We start from the raw sequence: 21534 nt of genomic DNA on the forward strand, positions 1-21534 counted from the left end.
TTTCATTTTCTTAACTCCCGGATTACCCCTTTAACCCCTTCTACCCCAGTCCAGTTTTCACCTTCCCGCCCAGGACATTTTTGGCAAATCTGACGTGTCACTTTATGTGGTAATAACCTTGGAACACTTTTACTTATCCAAGCTATTCTGAGTTTGTTTTCTCGTGACACATTGTACTTCATGACAGTCATTAATTTGAGTCAATATAGTTCACCTTTATTTATGAATAAAAAACAAATTTACCAATAATTTAGAAAAATTTCTATTTCTCTGCTTTTAAAACAGAAAGTGATACCTCATAAAATATTTATTACTTAACATTCCCCATATGTATACTTTATGTTTGCATCATTTTGTAAATGTCATTTTATTTTTTGGGGATGTTAGAAGGCTTAGAATTTTAGAAGCAATTCAAAAATGTTTTAGTTCAGGTCTGAATCACTTTGTGGGGCTTATATAATAGAAACCCCCCATAAATGACCCCATTGTAGAAACTACACCCCTCAAGTTACTCAAAACTGATTTTACAAGCTTTGTTAACCCTTTAGGTGTTCCACAAGAATTAAAGGAAAATGGAGATAAAATGTCTAAAGTTCGCTTTTTTGGCAGATTTTCCATTTTAATCAATTCTTTTCTTTAACACATCGAGAGGTAACAGCCAAACAAAACTCAACATTTATTACCCTGATTCTGCGGTTTACAGAAACACCCCAGATATTGTCGTAAATTTATGTAAGGGCACATGGCAGGGCGCAGAAGGAAAGGAATGCCACATGGTTTTTGGAAGGCAGATTTTTCTGGACTGGTTTTTAGACACCATGTCCCATTTGAAGCCCCCCTGATGCACCCCTACAGTAGAAACTCCCAAAAGTGACCCCATTTTGGAAACTAGGGGTAAGGTGACAATTTTATTGATACTATTTTGGGGTACATATGATTTTTAATCACTCTATATTACGTTACCTTACGAGGCAAGGTAACCAAAAAATGGCTGGTTTTTATTTTTTACAACGTTCATCTGACAGGTTAGATCATGCACTATTTTTATAGAGCAGGTTGTTAAGAACGCAATGATATCAAATATGTCTACTTTCTTTGTTTGTTTCAGTTTTACATAATAAAGCATTTTTGAAAAAAATATGTTTTTGTGTCTCCATGTTCTGAACGCCATTTTTTTTTACTTTTGTGCCAATCATCTTGTGCAGGGGCTCATTTTTTGCAGGAAGAGTTGATGTTTTTATTGGTACCATTTTTGGGTACATATGATTTTTTTGATCATTCATTATTACACTTTATGAGGCAAGGTGACCAAAAAAATTGGTTGTTTTGGCACAGTTTTTTAAATTTATTTTTACAGCGTTCACCTGAGGGGTTAGATCATGTGATATTTTTACAGAGCAGGTCGTTACGGACGTGTAGCTAATATGTATACTTTTTCTTATTTATTTAAGTTTTACACAATAATAGCATTTTTGAAACAAAAAAAATTATGTTTTAGTGTCTCCATAGTCTTATAGATTTTTTATTTTTTGACCGATTGTCTTAGGTAGGGGCTAATTTTTTGTGGCATGAGATGACGGTTTGATTGTTTCTATTTTGGGGAAACATATGCCTTTTTGATCACTTGGTGTTGAACTTTAAATGATGTTAGGTGACAAAAAATGGCTTTTTTGGCACTGTTTTTATTTTTATTTTTTAAGGTGTTCACCTGAGGAGTTAGGTCTTGTGATATTTTTATAGAGCAGGTTGTTACGAACACGGCAAAATCTAACATATCTACTTTATTTTATTCATTTCACTTTAACACAAAATTAGCATTTTTGAAGCAAAAAAATAATTATATTTTAGTGTCTCCATTGTCTGAGAATCATATTTTTTTTATTTTTTGGGCGATTGTCTTAGGTAGGATCTCATTTTTTGTGGGATGAGGTAACAGTTTGATTGGTACTATTTTGGGGGGCATACACCTTTTTGATCGCTTGGTGTTGCACTTTTTGTGATGTAAGGTGACAAAAAATTGCTTATTTTTTAAACAGTTTTTATTTGTATTTTTTTACTGTGTTTATCAGACAGGGTGGATCATGTGGTATATTTATAGAGCTGGTCATTATGGACACGGCGATACCTAATATGTGTGCATTTTATTTTATTTTTTATATAACATCAGGGGAAAGGTGCGTTATTTTTTTATTATTAAAAACTTTTTTTTTTTAAACTTTATTTCTGTCCCACTCTAGGACTTTACTTTTAGGGGTCTGATCCCCTCTGCAATGCATTACAATACATCTGTATTGTAATGCATTGCCTGTTAGTGTATTACACTTAGTAATACACTAACAGGTTGCCTAGGAGACCCAGCCTGAGGCTGGATCTCCTGGGCACCCGTAGAAGGCAGGTCCCGATGCCGTGCAGGGCATTAGGCAGCCTCTGCATGGCATTGGGCTGCTTTCTCACCCATCGGGTCCCCGCCAAAGCAGCGCGGGGACTCGATGGGCTCCCTCAACCGCCTCAAATCCTTTCTATGTCGCGGTCAGCTCTGATCGCGGCATAGAAAGGGTTAATCCGCCGGCATCGGCTTGTACAGAGATGCCGGCGGATACAGCAGGGGTCCAGCTACCAGGGACTGCCGGACCCCTGCAGTGATCGGGCGCGCACTGCTTCGGTGCCCGCCCGATCACCATGATGTAATAGTACATCAAAATGTGGGAACGCACCTGCCGCCATGATGTACTATTACGTCATATGTCGGGAAGGGGTTATGGAGACTGTCTCCCCACAGCGCCGTACATTATTAAAAAAAATTTCCAATATAATTTTTATTATTTTCTCCCATTCAAAATAACATTATAAACAACGACATTAGTATTCCATCACATACATGACATTAAATCAGAAACACACAGTGTCAATTAGACTTGCAAATGCGTATGCACAATAAAGTAACACCACCTCCCTCCCCCTCCTTCCCCTGCATCAGCCTAAACTCCATATCCAGTCACTAAACTAGATAAGCACGTCAATGGGTTGATATCACCTTCAAAGCCCCCAGCTTGTCTTTTAGATCTTCTAACAAATACCATGCCGTCAGTTTGAAAGGAGACATAATTCTTGTATATTCACCTGGTTCTATGTGGCTCAGCATAAACTTGCGCCATGTTAAGTACAACTTTTTCCCCAAAATTTCCTTTTGTTGCAATGCCTCGAGCCACTCTAAGTGAAATGTGTGCTTGAGTTGAGCCGTGACCATTGAGACAGAAGGGACCTGAGGCTGTAGCCATAGATTCAGTATACACTTTTTAGCCACTAGTAAGATTTTATGCCCTATTGGCACGACAGACACCGTTGAATAGTCACCCGGTTGTTCAGATTTACTGATTTGAACATGCAATATCGCCATTGCAGGAGTAATGTCTGCCTCAATCCTGCCACATTGTTTCATTAAGCTAGAAGTGTCATTCCAGTACTCCTTCAACTTTGGACAATTCCATAGTCCATGGAACAGGTCCGATTTTGAAAGGCCATATTTTGGGCATGTGGTTAACCTATCTCGTTTTGCATCAGAGCTAGGGATGTTAAAACCATATATTGCGTGATGAAGAATCTTCAAATGCGTCTTTCGGCCTTGTTCATTTGGTATGACCTTATATAATGCCTCTATACCAGAACATATTGGTTGGTGTATGTCTTTCACCTCTAAGAGTGTCTCCCATCTCTGGAACATCTTTTTGGGATCCACTTTCTGCCATCTTTCCCTAAGGGATTGATAAAGAAGTGAAATTGATGGCCTGGTTTTCAGTCTTAGGAGTGAGTCAAAATCATTTGCTCTCCATTCCCTAGTCAGATCTTTACATAAGCCCTTGCCGTAAGACATAAGCTGCACATATGGCAAAAAGGTTGGCTCTTTCAAGTTCCACTTCTCTCTCAACTCTGTCTGCGTCATCCATCTGGGTTCCGTCTCGTGGAATAGGTCACCCATTTTTTTAATCCCTTTCTATGTCCAGTTAAGCACAAGTTTGCTTGTCCTACCTGGTTCGAAGTTTGGGTTATCTACTATTGGGAGGTGTTTGGACATTTGGTAGGGCAAACCATACATCTTCCGTAACACTTTCCACACAATAATTGTGTCCCTAAGCACCAGAGATTTTTTAATTGACCCCGGTAGACTGGAGATACTGGTATGCATCAATGCCACCAGGTCCCAAGGTTTTGCTAATTGCTTTTCTAATTGGAAATTGGAGTGGAAAGACGTCTGGTTTGCCCAATCCAATATATATCTGCTGTTACAGGCTATATTGTACCCTCGAATGTCTGGGAAGTTGATGCCGCCCAGATCCTTCCTTACTTTTAGTTTGTCTAAGGCAGGGGTCTCCAAACTTTTCAACAGGAGGGCCACATTGAAGATTTTACAAGTATTCGGGGGCCGGAAAAAAAAATCAGTTATGTATTAAATTAAATGTATATATTTTACATGGATCGTTTTTGTAATCAGCATGATATGACTGAGAACAAAAGAGAAAAAACTTTAGCAAAACAACGCAAAGACACCCGTGTCCCTATCAGCGGTGTCCCCATCAGCACAAAAATGTCCCCATCAGCACAGCAATGTCCCCATCAGCACAGCAATGTCCCCATCAGCACAGCAATGTCCCCATCAGCACAGCAATGTCCCCATCAGCACAGCAATGTCCCCATCAGCACAGCAATGTCAGCATCAGCACAGCAATGTCAGCATCAGCACAGCAATGTCAGCATCAGCACAACAATGTCCCCATCAGCACAGCAATGTCCCCATCAGCACAGCAATGTCAGCATCAGCACAGCAATGTCAGCATCAGCACAGCAATGTCCCCATCAGCCGTGTCACCCTTAAGCACAGCAATGTCCCCATCAACGATGTCCCCATCAGAACAGCAATGTCCCCATCAGCGGAGTCCCCATTAGCAGCTGATAGGGGCCACCACTGATGGGGACACTGCTGTTGGGGACGCGGCTGATGGGGACACCATTGATGGGGACACCCGTGTCCCTATCAGCGGTGTCCCCATCAGAACAGCAATGGCCAAATCAGAACAGCAATGTCCCCATCAGAAAAGCAATATATTACCATAAAAAAAAAAATATTCCCATCAAAAAAACAATATTCCCATCAGAAAAACAATATTCCCATCATGGGGACACCCACTGATGGGGACGCTGCTTTTGGGGACATTGCTGTGCTGATGGGGACACCACTGATGGGGACGCTGCTGTTGGGGACATTGCTGTGCTGATGGGGACACCACTGATGGGGACACCATTGATGGGGACACCCGTGTCCCTATCAGCGTTGTCCCCATCAGCACAGCAATGTCCCCATCAGCGGTGTCCCCATCAGCACAGCAATGTCCCCATCAGCGGTGTCCCCATCAGCACAGCAATGTCCCCATCAGAACAGCAATGTCAGCAAACTCAGAATACATTTTATTTTGCCCCCTCTCACTCAGAATACATTTTATTTTGCCCCCTCTCACTCAGAATACATTTTATTTTGCCCCCTCTCACTCAGAATACATTTTATTTTGCCCCCTCTCACTCAGAATACATTTTATTTTGCCCCCTCTCACTCAGAATACATTTTATTTTGCCCCCTCTCACTCAGAATACATTTTATTTTGCCCCCTCTCACTCACAATACATTTTATTTTGCCCCCTCTCACTCACAATACATTTTATTTTGCCCCCTCTCACTCAGAATATATTTTTATTTTGCCCCCTCTCACTCAGAATATATACAATGTGAGAGGGGGCAAAATAAGATATATACAATTTTGCTCCACAGGTGGGGAAAGTGGAATATCGATAAAGAGGGGAAAATGGAATATATACAGAGGGGGCAAAATGGATATAAATAGAGGGGCCCTGTATATATCCATTTTGCCCCCTCTGTATATATTCCATAATCATTTATCCCCTGTGTGTATATATTGCATTTTTGCCCCCTCTGTTATCTGTTTAATTTTTTTTCCATTTTTTTTGCCTTTTTTTCTTATTGAAATATATTTTTGTTCCCCATTGGTCCCCTGTGGAGGATTTCTTGCCTGACATTTAGTTCCATGCCAGGTGCCCCCCTGTGAGTTATAGCCAGGCAGTGGTGGTGTGCACATTTAAAAAAAAAATACTTACCTCGTCAGACTGCTCCGCTCCCGCCTTCTTGCTCTTGCTTGCAGCCCACAATCCTGTCTTCCAGCGTGCGTTGTGTGATCCCGCGAGACCTGGCTGGCGCGATATCACAGCGCCACCAGGCCTGAATGGGTGGAGGCGGAGCCCGAATGGATGGAGGCAGGGCTGGGGTTGGTGGGGCGGCGCAACTACTCACAGAGGCCGGGGGCCCAAGCGACCAGCCATTTACATAAAAATGTTAAAATTACTTGCGATGGGGCGACGGAGCTGCGGGCCCCCCCCACCGCCGGGCCCGGTCGCGGTCGCATCCTCTGCGACCGCGATCGTTACGCCCCTGGGCGGTTGTGCGGATTTGGTTCCTGCAACCTGCCAGCTGCGGGCGGGCCGGATCGAACGCACAATCGGGCCGGATGTGGCCCGCGGGCCGGGGTTTGGAGACCCCTGGTCTAAGGCAATCCTTGGCTTATTACCCTGCCATATAAACTGAATAAACTTACTCTCCAATAATTTAACATCTGCATGACGTAGTAAAAGCGGAATAGTCTAGCGCCGTACATTTTATAGTGGCCGTGCTTGATATTGCAGCTCACTCTCATTCACTTAAAGGCATTCCCTAGCTGGGATGTTACATAGTGCATATGACACGTCCACTGAGTCATCGATGCATCATATCTATAGTGCCTCATGATTGACTGAGGATGCCTGCAAGGCATTATGGGAAACTTGCTGTGACGGGCTGCCACCCTAGGTAATGAGACCCTTCATCTTCTCTATCTTCTGATCTGTCAGGCGGCACTTTGAGCAATTTGTGTAGGACTAATCCCAAAAGTATCTGATTCCATGAAAACTGAAGTGTCTGGACAATTTGTAACAAATTTGATTGATGTAGAATCCACACGCCCCTTTCTAACCAGGATCCATCACATTTCTGGCGAGTTTTCAGATACTTTATGGAGAATTGCATAGGTTTTGAGATAAATCACTTCAGTGCCCCTGTGGTACTTTTGTAGGCACCAAAATACAATATATTTGTCTGCTTTAGCTCATCCTTGCTGAGGTCTTACAAACTATCCGTGCTGATGGCTTCTGCTCGCACATTGGTGGTACCACTTTTTACATAATTGCCCACTAGCTCATTCCCACTGGTACATGGGCAGCAGAGTATTTCCAGGTTAGAATCAGCACACTAGAAAGGCTTTTGTTCACAAGCACTGGACATCTAAAGTATTATATCTGTAGATTTTTCGGCGTATGAACGCTCGTTAGCGATTATCTTGCCGAGTAAAACTGACGCCAATTGCCTACTGAAAAAGCAGATGCTCGATCATTGGGTAATCCAAATCTTTTGACATGTTAAAAAATAATCGTTTTCAGGCGGCAGATCGTGGTGTCTAATAGCGATCTACCGCCAGTAAGCCACTATACAACATAGGGACGAGCAATGGCATAGCGATCGCTCCTCCCCATGCTGCAGAGAAGATCGCTGCATGTAATAGCAGCAGTCTCCTCCACTAGCGAGGAGGCAATTACCAGGGGGGTAATAATTTTTCCATTTTCATTGACTGACATCCCCCATACAATCAAAAGTGACCATTTTTAATGGTTGTTTCTCAGAAAGGTATCTGTTAAAAAAAATTGTGTTTTGCCATTTTGTCATGTGAATGTAGCCTTAGGCCTCTTTCACACAGGCGTCGCGTGTGAGGGCCGGATAGGATGCGGGTGCGTCGCAGGAAAATACGCGATTTTTCAGCGCAAGTGCAAAGCGTTTTAATGCGTTTTGCAGGCGTGTGAGAAAAATCGCCATGTTTGGTTCCCAGACCCGAAACTGGACTTCTTCACAGAAGTTCGGGTTTGGGTTAGGTGTTCTGTAGATTTTATTATTTTCCCTTAAGTTATAACATGGTTATAAGGGAAAATAATAGCATTCTTAATACAGAATGCTTAGTGAAATGTCCATTGAGGGGTTCAAAATAATAAACAAATTTAACTCACCCCATCCACTTGGTCGCGTAGCGGATATCCTGTTCTTTCTTCTTTCTTCAGGACCTGGCAAAAGGACCTGTGATGACATCACTGCGCTCATCACATGATCCATCACATGGTGATGGACCATGTGATGGATCATGTGATGAGTGCAGTGACGTCATCAAAGGTCCTTTTGTCAGGTCCTGAAGAAGGAAGAGAAGATCCGCTACGCGACCAAGTGGATGGGGTGAGTTAAATTTGTTTATTATTTTGAACCCCTCAATGGACATTTTACTAAGCATTCTGTATTAAGAATGCTATTATTTTCCCTTATAACCATGTTATAAGGGAAAATAATAAAGATCGGGTCCCCATCCCGGGGACCCGATCCCGTTCGTCTCTTAGCAACCATGAGTGAAAATCGCACCGCATCCACACTTGCTTGCAGATGCTATGCGATTTTCACGCAGCCCCATTCACTTCTATGGGGCCTTCGTTGCGTGAAAAACGCACAATATAGAGCATGCTGCGATTTTCACGCAACACACAAGTGATGCGTGAAAATCACCGCTCATGTGCACAGCCCCATAGAAATGAATGGGTCCGGATTCAGTGCGGGTGCAATGCGTTCACCTCACGCATTGCACCCACGTGGAAAACTCGCCCCTGTGAAGGGTCCTTTTACATGTATACATCTTCTAGGACTAGACATTAGTGAAGCAGGCTCTCCCAATATTGGTCAGATCAGGAGCAGAGGACAGAGATTTTGACTGAATCTGCTGCACAGGAATGATGATTTTGGGTGCCAGCTGAAGGACACAATCACCCTATGAACAAGTGTTTTCCAGCACCTTTAACACAGGCAGATTATAGGAGTGAGTTTATGCAAACGCTCATCACCGAAAATTGGTCCATGTACCGAACTTTACGATTTTTTGACCCCGGACCAGAACCCGAACATTTCAGTAAAAGTTCGGGTTCAAGTTCAAGGTTCGTCGATTTAATGGCGCATGTTGAAAAGCTGCAGGGCAGCCAATCAACAAGCGTTTAACTCGTGTGCCCTTTGAAGCCATCACAGCCATGCCTACTAATGGCATGGCTGTGATTGGCCAGTGCAGCATGTGACCCAGCCTCTATATAAGCTGGAGTCACGTAGCGCCGCACATCACTCTGCTCTTACTAGTGTAGGGAGAGGATGCTGCAGCTGTGAGGGAGAGATTAGGAAACAATTCTGGTGTTCTTGGTGTTAAATCTGCAAACTAAAGCGAATATTTTTGTGGGTGCGATGCTACATTTTTGTACCCCTGAGCCCAGTGCCAAAGAGAAATAAGCTTTAATCAGTCTTTTTGTTAGGTGGGCATCGGCGACCATTTTTGCAAGTGCATTGCACTTGCAATTGCATGTGTGCCAGGGACATTTCTTTAATCCTGTTCTGGTAGCTCAGTGGGCGACATCTAGGCATATGTGGCAGGGGAAGGGAAAATAATATAGGTAATCCGTCTGTGACTTCAGGGCCCCAGCAGGGGGACATATTAAAAAAAAATTCTGTGAAGTACCCCTGTGCTGAATATCTGACAGGGAAAATCTATTCATTAAATCCATCTGTTAGATTCCAGGGGGACAAATTCCCTTTTTTGGGCGGTACCCCTGCGGCTTGCAGTGCATACCTGGCAGTGAAAATAATTCAATTACATTAGTCTGTCACATACTTGTGTGTAGCAATTTTTTTCTCTTTCTCACACCGACACTGCATATCTGACAGTCAAATAAAACCAGTAAATGCTGCTGTTACATTGTCGGTTGACAAATTCCCATTTTTTGTGCTAGAAAGTAAATTTTTTGGCCTGCGCTGCATTTCTGGCAGTCCAATAAAACGAGTAAATACTGCTGTTACATTGTTGGTTGAAAAAAAATCACTTTTTGTGCTAGAGAGTACATTTGCGGCCTGCACTGCATTTTTGATAGTCCAATAAAACCAGTGAATACTGCTGTTACATTGTTTCCTGACAAATTCACCTTTTTTGTGACCGTGAAGTAATTGTATTAAATTCACCTGTCACACTGGAAATTGTTTCTCTTTATGACACCGGCAGAGCCTTACTGTCAGTGAACTTAATTGTTGACTATTGGCGGTTACATTGTTGCCTGACATAAACCATCTGTTAATTTTGTGGATGAACGCAAAGAATGAGGAGAGCGTCAAATAAGGGACGTGACCCTGGTCGTGGTGCTGCTGGTGTTGGTGGAGCTCCTGTTGCAGGGAGAGGACGTGGTTGATCTGTGCCATCTACATGCACAAGTGAAACACCTTCCTCAGGTGCGAGTAGGCAACAGAACCTTCAGCGTTAGTTGGTAGGCCCGAACGCCGATCTATGAATGGTGAGGCCAGAACAAGTACAGGCGATAAAACAGTCGTGGCCAAAAGTTTTGAGAATGACACAAATATTAGTTTTCACAAAGTTTGCTGCTAAACTGCTTTTAGATCTTTGTTTCAGTTGTTTCTGTGATGTAGTGAAATATAATTACACGCACTTCATACGTTTCAAAGGCTTTTATCGACAATTACATGACATTTATGCAAAGAGTCAGTATTTGCAGTGTTGGCCCTTCTTTTTCAGGACCTCTGCAATTCGACTAGGCATGCTCTCAATCAACTTCTGGGCCAATTCCTGACTGATAGCAACCCATTCTTTCATAATCACTTCTTGGAGTTTGTCAGAATTAGTGGGTTTTTGTTTGTCCACCCGCCTCTTGAGGATTGACCACAAGTTCTCAATGAGATTAAGATCTGGGGAGTTTCCAGGCCATGGACCCAAAATGTCAACGTTTTGGTCCCCGAGCCACTTAGTTATCACTTTTGCCTTATGGCATGGTGCTCCATCGTGCTGGAAAATGCATTGTTCTTCACCAAACTGTTGTTGGATTGTTGGAAGAAGTTGCTGTTGGAGGGTGTTTTGGTACCATTCTTTATTCATGGCTGTGTTTTTGGGCAAAATTGTGAGTGAGCCCACTCCCTTGGATGAGAAGCAACCCCACACATGTATGGTCTCAGGATGCTTTACTGTTGGCATGACACAGGACTGATGGTAGAGCCCACCTTTTCTTCTCCAGACAAGCCTTTTTCCAGATGCCCCAAACAATCGGAAAGAGGCTTCATCGGAGAATATGACTTTGCCCCAGTCCTCAGCAGTCCATTCACCATACTTTCTGCAGAAGATCAATCTGTCCCTGATGTTTTTTTTTGAGAGAAGTGGCTTCTTTGCTGCCCTTCTTGATACCAGGCCATCTTCCAAAAGTCTTCGCCTCACTGTGGGTGCAGATGCGCTCACACCTGCCTGCTGCCATTCCTGAGCAAGCTCTGCACTGGTGGCACTCCGATCCCGCAGCTGAATCCTCTTTAGGAGACGATCCTGGCGCTTGCTGGACTTTCTTGGATGCCCTGAAGCCTTTTTAACAAGAATTGAACCTCTTTCCTTGAAGTTCTTGATGATCCTATAAATTGTTGATTGAGGTGCAATCTTAGTAGCCACAATATCCTTGCCTGTGAAGCCATTTTTATGCAACGCAGTGATGGCTGCACGGGTTTCTTTGCAGGTCACCATGGTTAACAATGGAACAACAATGATTTCAAGCATCACCCTCATTTAACATGTCAAGTCTGCCATTTTAACCCAATCAGCCTGACATAATGATCTCCAGCCTTGTGCTCGTCAACATTCTCACCTGAGTTAACAAGACGATTACTGAAATGATCTCAGCAGGTCCTTTAATGACAGCAATGAAATGCAGTGGAAAGTTTTTTTGGGGATTAAGTTAATTTTCATGGCAAAGAAGGACTATGCAATTCATCTGATCACTCTTCATAACATTCTGGAGTATATGCAAATTGCTATTATAAAAACTTAAGCAGCAACTTTTCCAATTTCCAATATTTATGTAATTCTCAAAACTTTTGGCCACGACTGTAGATTGGGTGGCTGACAGTGCCTCCAGTTCCTTCACATTGTCTCCCACCCAGTCTCCTGCTGAAAGATCAGAGTTGGCACCTGCAGCCCATGGCCATCAGTCTTTCACCTCACCCCCTTGCAAATCAGCCAAGCAGTCTGAGCCCCAAGTCATGCAGCAGTCTCTTCTGCTTTTTGATGACTCTGCTAGCAAAGTTTCCCAGGGCCATCCACACAGCCCTGCCCCAGAAGTGGAAGAGATTGAGTGCACCGATGCCCAACCACTTATGTTTCAGGATGTCTACAAGGGAGGACCACCGCAGCACGTCTCGGATGATGACGAAACACAGGTGCCAACTGCTGTGGCTTTTGAAAGTGTGCAGACCGACAAGAAGGGCAGGGGTGAAAACTGGGTGGAAGATGATGTGGAGGACGATGAGGTCCTCGACCCCACATGGAATCAAGGTCATGCGAGTGACCTGTGTAGTTTGGAGGAAGAGGTGGTGGTCGCACAGAGCCACCAGCATAGCAAAAGAGGGAGCAGGGTGCAAAAGCGGAGCGGCTGTCCCCTAGACAGTATGCCTGCTACTGCCCACCGCACCAAGGGACCGATCACACCAAAGCCAGCTCCAAGGAGTTTCCTGTCGTGGCAGTTCTTCAGATAATGTGCTGACGACAAGAGACAAGGGGTTTGCACGCTGTGCCATCAGAGCCTGAAGCGAGGCATAAACGTTCTAAACCTGAGCACAACCTGCATGACCAGGAATCTAAGTGCAAAGCACGAGTTGCAGTAGAGTAGACACCTCAAAAACCAAGAAAGGTCTCTGGCTCCTTCTTCTTCCTCTTCTGCTGCAGTCTCGGCCTCTTCATCCCCTTCTGGAGTGACAGTGCCACCTGCCACCCTGCAAACAGATGATGTGCCAGCAACGCCACCACCTCGGTCACCAAGCATCTCCACAATGTCCCATGGAAGCATTCAGCTGTCTATCTCCCAAACACTGGAACGAAAGAGGAAATACCCACCCACAATCCCTGGCCCTGAATGCCAGCATTTCCAAATCCCTGGCCTTTGAAATGCTGTCATTCCGTCTGGTGGACACGGACAGTTTTAAGAATCTGATGGCGGTGGCTGTCCCACAGTACATTGTGCCCTGCCGCCACTACTTTTCCAGGTGAGCCATCCCTTCCCTTCACAACCAGGTGGGGGACAAAATCAGGTGTGCACTGCGCAATGCCATCTGTGGCAAGGTGCACCTGACTACGGATACTTGGACCAGTAAGCACAGTCAGGGACGTTATATCTCCCTAACAGCACACTGGGTAAATGCAGTGGCGGCTGGGCCTGAGGCGGATAGCAGTTAGCATGTCCTTCCACCACCGAGGATTGCAGGGCGTTTCTCTTTGCCTCCTGTTGCTTCCTCCTCCTACTCCGCTTCATCATCCTCTACCGCCTTTTCATCCGGTCAGCGTAACACCTTCACCACCAACTTCACCACAGCCAGGGATAAAAGACAGCAGGCAGTTTTGAAACTTATCTGTTTGGGGACAAACCCCACACCGCGCAGGAGCTGTGGAAGGGCATGGAACAGACCGATGAGTGAGCCTCAAGCCCGGCCTGGTGGGGTGCGATAATGGGCGAAATCTCGTAGCAGCGCTGGGCCTAGACGGTTTGACGCACATCCCTTGCCTGGCGCATGTGCTAAATTTAATTTAATAACTTGACACACCCTCTCCACCCAATCAGATTTCAGCCATTGACCTCTCTTGGATGTGGTATCCTTTTCTCAAGCTCCCTCTCAGGCATAGAACCCTGATTCCCCGTTACCCGTGATCACCATGGTAGGCACATAAAAGAACATCGAAAGTTGACGTGTGACATGGTGGAGCAGTATGTGTGCACAAGCCTACACGTACTGACTGATGGGTCTGCCCCCTTCAACTTCTGGGTCTCCAAATTGGGCACATGGCCTGAGCTTGCCCTTTACGCCTTGGAGGTGATGGCCTGCACTGCAGCCAGTGTATTGTCTGAACGTTTGTTTAGCACGGCAGGAGGGGGTTATCACAGACAAGCACAGCCGCCTGTCCACAGCCAATGTGGACAAGCTCACATTCATTAAGAGGAACCAGGCAGGGATCCCACAGGACTTGTCCGTACCTTGTGCAGAATAGACATGTATACCGGCCTCACCCAGCCATTGTTGTACTCCAGCGCACTTTCTCTTTGATTTATTTTTAATATTTTCCAATGTTTTGGGGTCTACCCAAATTTAAACAATTTATTTTTTTATAAAAAAACAAAAATAAAAACCAGTGTTGGCTACCTTCTCCTCCTCCACCACCGCTTCCACCTACACCGCCACATCCACCGCCGCCTCCTCCTCCTAGATCAAGATTATCATTTTTTTATTTTTACGTATTTTATTTTATTTCCCTAGCCACATTTGTTTGCAGAGCACTTGCCATGCTCTTAACCACATTTTGCTGCCTTTTGCAGCCCTCTAGCCCTTTCCATGACTTTTTTTTAGAGCTATTTTAGTGCTCCAAAGTTCGGGTCCCCATTGACTTCAATGGGGTTCGGGTCCTGAACTCGAACTTTTTTGCGAAGTGCGGCCGAACCCGAACTTAAAGGTGTCCGCTCAACTCTACATATTGGGAAACTGCCTTATTAGCAACCCCTTACATTGACTTTGAAATGTATTTTGTATAAACAGATTATAGAGGGCCAAAGTTCACCTGATTAAGCCTCATCCACACGTCCGTGCTTAAATCCGTGAAAAGGTGGTCAGTGATGCCTCTGTTATCATGGCCATGACTGATCTGTGTGTGGTCCATGTGTCATCCATGTTTCATGGACACTGTGCAGCTGAAAAATAATTTCCAATGCATCCCTTACTAATGATCTGTGAAACACGGATGGCATCTGTGGTTTTCACAGACCCATAGACTATAGCGAGTGTGATGCATCCGTGAACACTGACAAAATAGAGTATGCTTCCATGCTAAAAACAGTGGTAAAAAAAAGTGGTGTAAATACACACATTAAAAAGAATGGGTACATGTGCTGTCCCCGGAGAACACGAACAGCACACATACGTGGACCACTGACGTGTGAACAAGGCTTTAGTCAATCTTTTTTAGTTATGCTATCTTCATTCTAATACTTTCTAACATTCTATTAGTATTACATAACCAATGACGGTCAATATATAGCTTAGAATCAGAATTTTTGTTGCAATCTAATGGGTCTTATGAATACTGTAGGATCTACCACTCCCTCACTTCATCTCCTTCTGTCCTAGTACAATCCATCAAAGAAGTTGACTTTAATTGACCGTTTTACAGATTGTACTGTATATTAGCTATATTTTAACGTTTTCAAATCAGTCTCATTAAGAGGGATTTTCTCAACAAAAAAACTAATATCTGGAGTAATGAACTATTATTTCTAGATTTTTGAAGCACCCCTCTGCAGCATCCAGCAGTGTACTACTGCTAACCCTGCCGGTACAGTTGCCAAAGCTCTGTTCTCCTGTCTTCCTCCCCTGCACAGAAAATAGTTCCTCACACACAGCCCCAGCAAACGTACTAATAGCGCTATGGTATGTAATGCCACCATCAGTTTTCTTCTCCACTGTCTGGAGAGATAGCTATATATTCTATGAATTTAGAAGTAGGAATGAATGAAAGGTGTCCGAGATGCTTCACTATGAGATCCTTATAATGGCACTCAAGCAAAGAGGCTACCGATTGTGTCAGTCCACCAGTGAATGCAAAAGGTGGACCAGACTTTCTGCCACGGCACAGATAGCAGGGGGCGCCAAATGCCCTATTCATAGTAATACCTTTCAAGGGATAACCCTTTTATAGAGAACTTGTCACCATGAAATGCAGTGCAATCTGCAGGCAAAATGTCAGAGCAGGAGGAGCTGAGCAGATTAATCTATAGCTTTGTGGGAACTGAACTTAAGACTACCCCCGTGCACAACCATCACTGACTGACAGCTATCTATGTAAATACACAGAGAATGCTTGCTATCAATCACAAGCCGCCCCCCTGTACAACTGAGAATAATCAGAGACATCTATTATATAAACGTGTGTGTGTGTGTGTGTGTGTGTGTGTGTGTGTGTGTGTGTGTGTGTGTGTGTGTGTGTGTGTGTGTGTGTCCGGGAAGGTTTTAGTCTGGGTCTTCGCGTTCTAGCACTTACTGTTCCCGAGATATTCCCAAAAAAAATGCATTAGCTAATAGAAGCTCGCAGGCCCTTTGTCTCCACTTACACGGTTTTAAACCAGGTTTCCATAACAACCGAGCCATTTTTTTTCACTGCTGCAGGGCGCTGTGGATGACACTGTTAAGAGAGCAGAGTGCTGTGGAGGTCACAGTTCAGAGGCAGGTAGGGTGCCCCCCCCCTAAGCCACACCCCTTGCCCAGTTAGGCCATGCCCCCTCCCACTCCGCAGCCAACAGGAATTGAAAAAATGAAGGTAAAAATCAACTTCTGTCAGCTGCAGGGGTGGGTGGCAGGGTGACTTTCTCCCTGCAGCTCACGCTCAGACAGCACAGTGCTGCTGTCTGAGAGTGAGCTGTTCAAAAGGACATTCCTGTGTCCGTCCAGGCCCTGCGCCGGACAGAGGACAGGGAGTCTGAAAGCCGAACTGTCTGCCCTAAAACCAGACCTCTGGCCGCCCTAGTTAAGGGGACAGTCCGCTATGGAGGTCAGTGTAAAGGGGCAGATTGCTGTAGAGGCCACTTTTAAGGGGGCGGGGTGTTAGGAAATCACTGTTAGGCCTTTGTGTTCCGTATACAGAACTATTCATTTCAATGGATCCTCAAAAAAAGAAAAAAAATGGAAGGTACTCCGTATTTCCGTTCCAAGATAGAACAGTCCTATCCTTGTCCGTTATGCAGACAATAATAGGACATGTTCTATCAGGGGCCAGCTGTTCTGTTACGCAAAAAACTGAATGTACACGGACGTCATCCGTTTTTTGCAGACCGTAAAATACTGAAAAAGCCATACTGTCATGTGCAAGAGGCCTTAAGGAGACTGGGTACTATGGAGGTCACTGTTAAGGGGGCGGGGTGTTGTGGAGGTCACATTTTAAGGGAACAGAGCTTTGTGGAGGTCACTGTCAAGGTGGTGGGGTGCTGTGGAACTCTGTTAAAGGGGCAGGCTGCTGTGAAGGTCAAAGCTAAGGGGGTGGGCTGCTGTGGAGGTCCCATTTTAAGGAGACTGGGCACTGTAGGGGGGTCAGTGTTAAGAGGTGGGCGGCTGTGGAGGTCACTGTTAAGGGAGCAGGGTACTTTAGATGTCACTGTTATAGTGAATACTGTCAAAATCTTTTAACGACACACACAAACATTAAATGAGATAGATGAAATATACCTGTGCAAAGCTAGTAAATGTATAAATTACAAGTTTTAGAGAATCTTTAACCACAAAACTATATATCAATCTGCTCAGCTCCTCCTGCTCTATAACATGCTGCCTGCAGATCATACTGCATTCCCTGGTGACAGGTTCTCTTTTAAAGTTTTCTTTTTTTTTCTATTGATGAACTATTCTCAGGATAGGTCATGAATATCAGATCGTGGGGCCGACGCCCAGCACCACTGCCGATCAGCTGGATGAAGAGACCGCAGCTCTTGTACAAGCGCTGCCTTCTCTTCACTGTTTACCTGCTTACCGTCGCAATTGCAGTTGAATAGAAAGGAGCCATTCCATTGAAGTGAAAGGGACGGCGTGGTTTTAATTACACCTGCTCACCACTGCAGTTGTGACAGTGAGCAGGTAAACCGTGAGCAGAAGGCAGCTGATCGTGGGGAAGTCGACAGCCCGATGATCTGATATTGATGACCTATCCTGAGGATAGGTCATCAATATAAAAAAATATAAATAAATTAACAAAAAAAAGCAGACAACCTCTTTAAATTGTTATTTAAGCATGTGTGATATTTCACTTTTTTGGCAATCTTAGCGCCATATTTCATATATAATATTTTGAACACATCTGATGAAAGTGTTTGGGTGGCAGTTCTGGACATGATATCTTAGGGTACTTTCACGCTAGCGTTTTTTCTTTTCCGGCACCGAGTTCCATCCTAGGGGCTCTATACCGGAAAAGAACTGATCAGGCATATCCCCATGCATTCTGAATAGAGAGTAATCCGTTCAGGATGTCTTCAGTTTAGTAGTTTTGACTGATCAGGTAAAAGAAAACCGTAGCATGCTACGGTTTTATCTCCGGCAAAAAAAAAATGAAGACTTGCCTGAATGCCGGATCCGGCATTTTTCCCCATAGGAATGTATTAGTGCCGGATCCGGCATTCAAAATACCGTAATGCCGGATCCGTGCTTACGGTCTGCGCATGCGCAGACCTTTAAAAATGAGAAAAAAATAAATACCGGATCCGTTTTGCCTGATGACACTGGAAAAACGGATCCGGTATTGCAATGCATTTTTCTGACTGATCAGGATCCTGATCAGTCTGAAAAATGCCTGATCAGTTAGAAAAAATGACATGCGTTTGCATACAGGCAACGGAACTGCCTGCCAGAATCAACCACCACAAGTGTGAAAGTACCCTTAACAGCCCCTGCACGGACTCTGTCTTACATCTGTCTCTTTAGCTCTTGCATCTACCCGCCACTCAAGCGATTTGTCCTGTGATCACTGGAATTATACATGTGTACATGGGGCTTATACCACTGTATATTGAGTGATTAGGAAGGCACGGACAGTAATAAACAGTCTCCGCTTCCTCTAGGGACGCCAGTTGTCACTGACCGTCAGCTCTGCCGTCCACTAGCTGCCTATATCCCATGCAGTTGAAAAACATGGCAACAATAGAGCAGATCTTAGGGAAACAACCAAAGAAGTCTGTGGTGTGGTGTGAGGAGCTCAACGAAGAAAATCTCCATAGTTGCAGCATTGACAGAATGTTTTATGTGCAAGTCATCAGTTATCGGCAAGACCACAGCTTTTATTGCAATACCGTCCCAGCGGCATGCAATTCAGCCAGTAAAATGGATGATAAATGTACAATAAGGCACAATACACACAATGATTTACGACCCATTGAGAAAACTATTGTTTATTTAGAAAAAAAGCTTACACTGGTAGAAGTTATCAGTTAAAAATTTCCTTAAAAAAGTCTTTGAAACTTTTCACACTATAGTTCGGCGGTACAAAGCTTCTGTACTTGTATATTTGAACCCTAACTCCTCGCGAGTGACAATTATTCTCCCTTGATTCAAAAAACATTATGACAAAAACAGAATTGTGTTTGGGGACAGTCAAGTAAAAGGCGTGCTTCCCACGCTCCTCTTCAGACACGTTACGTTCTACACAATATACAAACAATTGCTCTCAATTAGCAGGGAAACTGTGCGCCGCAAGCCTCACATACAAGGCCAGGTAATAAATAAAACTGAGGTTAAATGAGATAAATTCAAAAGCTGGTGAATAACTGTTTATTTCCGGTTGCAACAATTAAGAAGGATGCATTTCATATAGCAAATAATTGCAAAGTTTCAGGCAGTTTTTCTTCTCCGACAACCAAAAGAAACTCTGTACACACTAAATGTGGAACCCTATCTGCACGGCGGCAATCCTCGGTTTGTAGCACATTGTGCTTAAAATTATGGAATAGGTAAACACTTTCAGCCATGTACTGAAAATAAACGTAAAAGAAAACTAGCGACACATTAAAATACAGTAATGCACAACTTGAACATTTACTTGATGGTGAAAAAATAACTGAAAAATAATTTAAGAAGACGCAGTTGGGCCTTTTCATTGAGAGAAATCTGTGCAAATCATATTGTGGTGAATAGACTCCTGGATACATCTTGTCATCATCCAGCTGCAGGATCCCATGTACTACTTCAAAGTGTATTCTGTGGAGAGAAGGAAAAATGTATAAGGCTTTAAAACGTCATTTTGCGGCCCACAAACCACTGTGACAGTTACGGGCACACTGCATCACAATGCGGACCGTCTGACATCTGTGGGTCTGTGCTTCGCGTGTTGCAGCAAAGTATGGGACATATAGGGCTGACACGATTACTTGATTGAATCATGTAACTCGTCAAACGAATCCTCGATGCAAAAAAATTAGCATCAAGGATTTTGTGTGTGTCATGTGACCACGGAGCGCGAGTGAAGCATTTGCCGTTACGTCAGGTCCTAGTGCAGCGCGTGCAGAAGAGGAAGATGGAAGAATTCTGGAATGTCGGCAGCGCCCCTACAGGAAAGGTAAGTATTTTATTTCACTGGCACTGGGGACATGTCTAGGAGAGGGCAGCTGATGGCCCTGGGGAGGGGGGGTAGCAGATGGCACTGGATGGGGGGACAGCTGATGGCCCTTAAGGGAAGCTGATGGCCCCGGGGGGGCTGATGAGTTTTTATAAAGGAAAATGTTCTTTTAAATTTGTTTTTTGTTATTAGAGTGTTTTTGTAATCAAGTATTCTACCGATTAATCAAATAGGATATGTCCCTAGGGTTGCAGCCATTGATTATCTTTTGTGGTGTGGCCGCATGGATAAAGTCATGGGTCTGCACCATGATACGGCGTGCACATCGTGATCGCTACAGGCTGTAGCAGTGACATATCGATACCACTTAGAACCGTGAACCAGTCACATGGTATGGCATGAACAAAGAGTGGCAGGTGTCCCAGGGAACAGTGGCACAGGAGTGGCAGGGAACTGGTAAAGTATTACTCCTTTTCCTATTTTATAGTATTTCTGGTGCTGCGAGATGCATTAGTACACAGCTGCACAGTGAAAAATAAAACAATTAGGGATCAGTTCACTTGGTGCGGTTTCTGTACTGTGTGCAGGAACCGCACCAGAGAGGACAAAAAGAGAAAAAAAATAAAATCAGCAGGAAATTGTGTCGAGAGGAGGGCAGACGTATAAGATGAAAGGCGAAATGTCCTGGGAGACGATGGGGGTTGTGTACGTGCTGGAGTGCCCTTGTGGGCTCCAGTATGTAGGCAGAACTCTTCGGAAACTGAAGACCCGACTGCAGGAGCATATAGGGAACATCAGGAAGGGCAAAGAGGATCATAGTGTTCCACTACACTTCAATCTAGCGCATGGTAAAAATCCGGCGGGCTTGAAGTTTAGTGGTTTAGAAAAGGTGGAGAGGAATAGGAGAGGAATAGGAGAGGAATAGGAGGGGAGGGGATCCTGTTGCTAATATCAACCGCAAGGAAGTTGGTTGGATATATAAATTAGGAACCTTAAAACCAGCGGGACTCAATGTCGAGTTCGATAAACTGGAATAAAGAGAAATTGCTAGGGGTTGTGTCGCTGTCACTATTGACCCATTTAGATTACTATGCAAGGGTAGTGGGTGGATTTCTTTGAGACATTGTCAAGGTATAAGTTGTGGGTGGGGGGGTGGTTTGTCGCCGCTGTTCTTGGATGCCTTGTGTATTATGAACGAATTGAATAT

The 21534-nt window shown here is 44.2% G+C and overlaps 1 protein-coding gene across 1 annotated transcript in view; it reads right to left on the bottom strand.

The window, feature by feature from the left end:
* Positions 1–19148: 19148 nt before the first annotated feature.
* THOC2 (THO complex 2) overlaps positions 19149–21534 on the bottom strand; it is a 140522-nt gene continuing 138136 nt past the window's right edge. The window contains exon 39 of the mRNA XM_040406139.1: positions 19149–19969. The gene's annotated coding sequence lies outside the window, so the exon portion shown is untranslated. The remainder of the gene's footprint in view (positions 19970–21534) is intronic.

The sequence above is a fragment of the Bufo bufo genome, chromosome 8 (genome assembly GCF_905171765.1).
Source record: "Bufo bufo chromosome 8, aBufBuf1.1, whole genome shotgun sequence".
NCBI classification, from domain to species: Eukaryota; Metazoa; Chordata; class Amphibia; order Anura; family Bufonidae; genus Bufo; species Bufo bufo.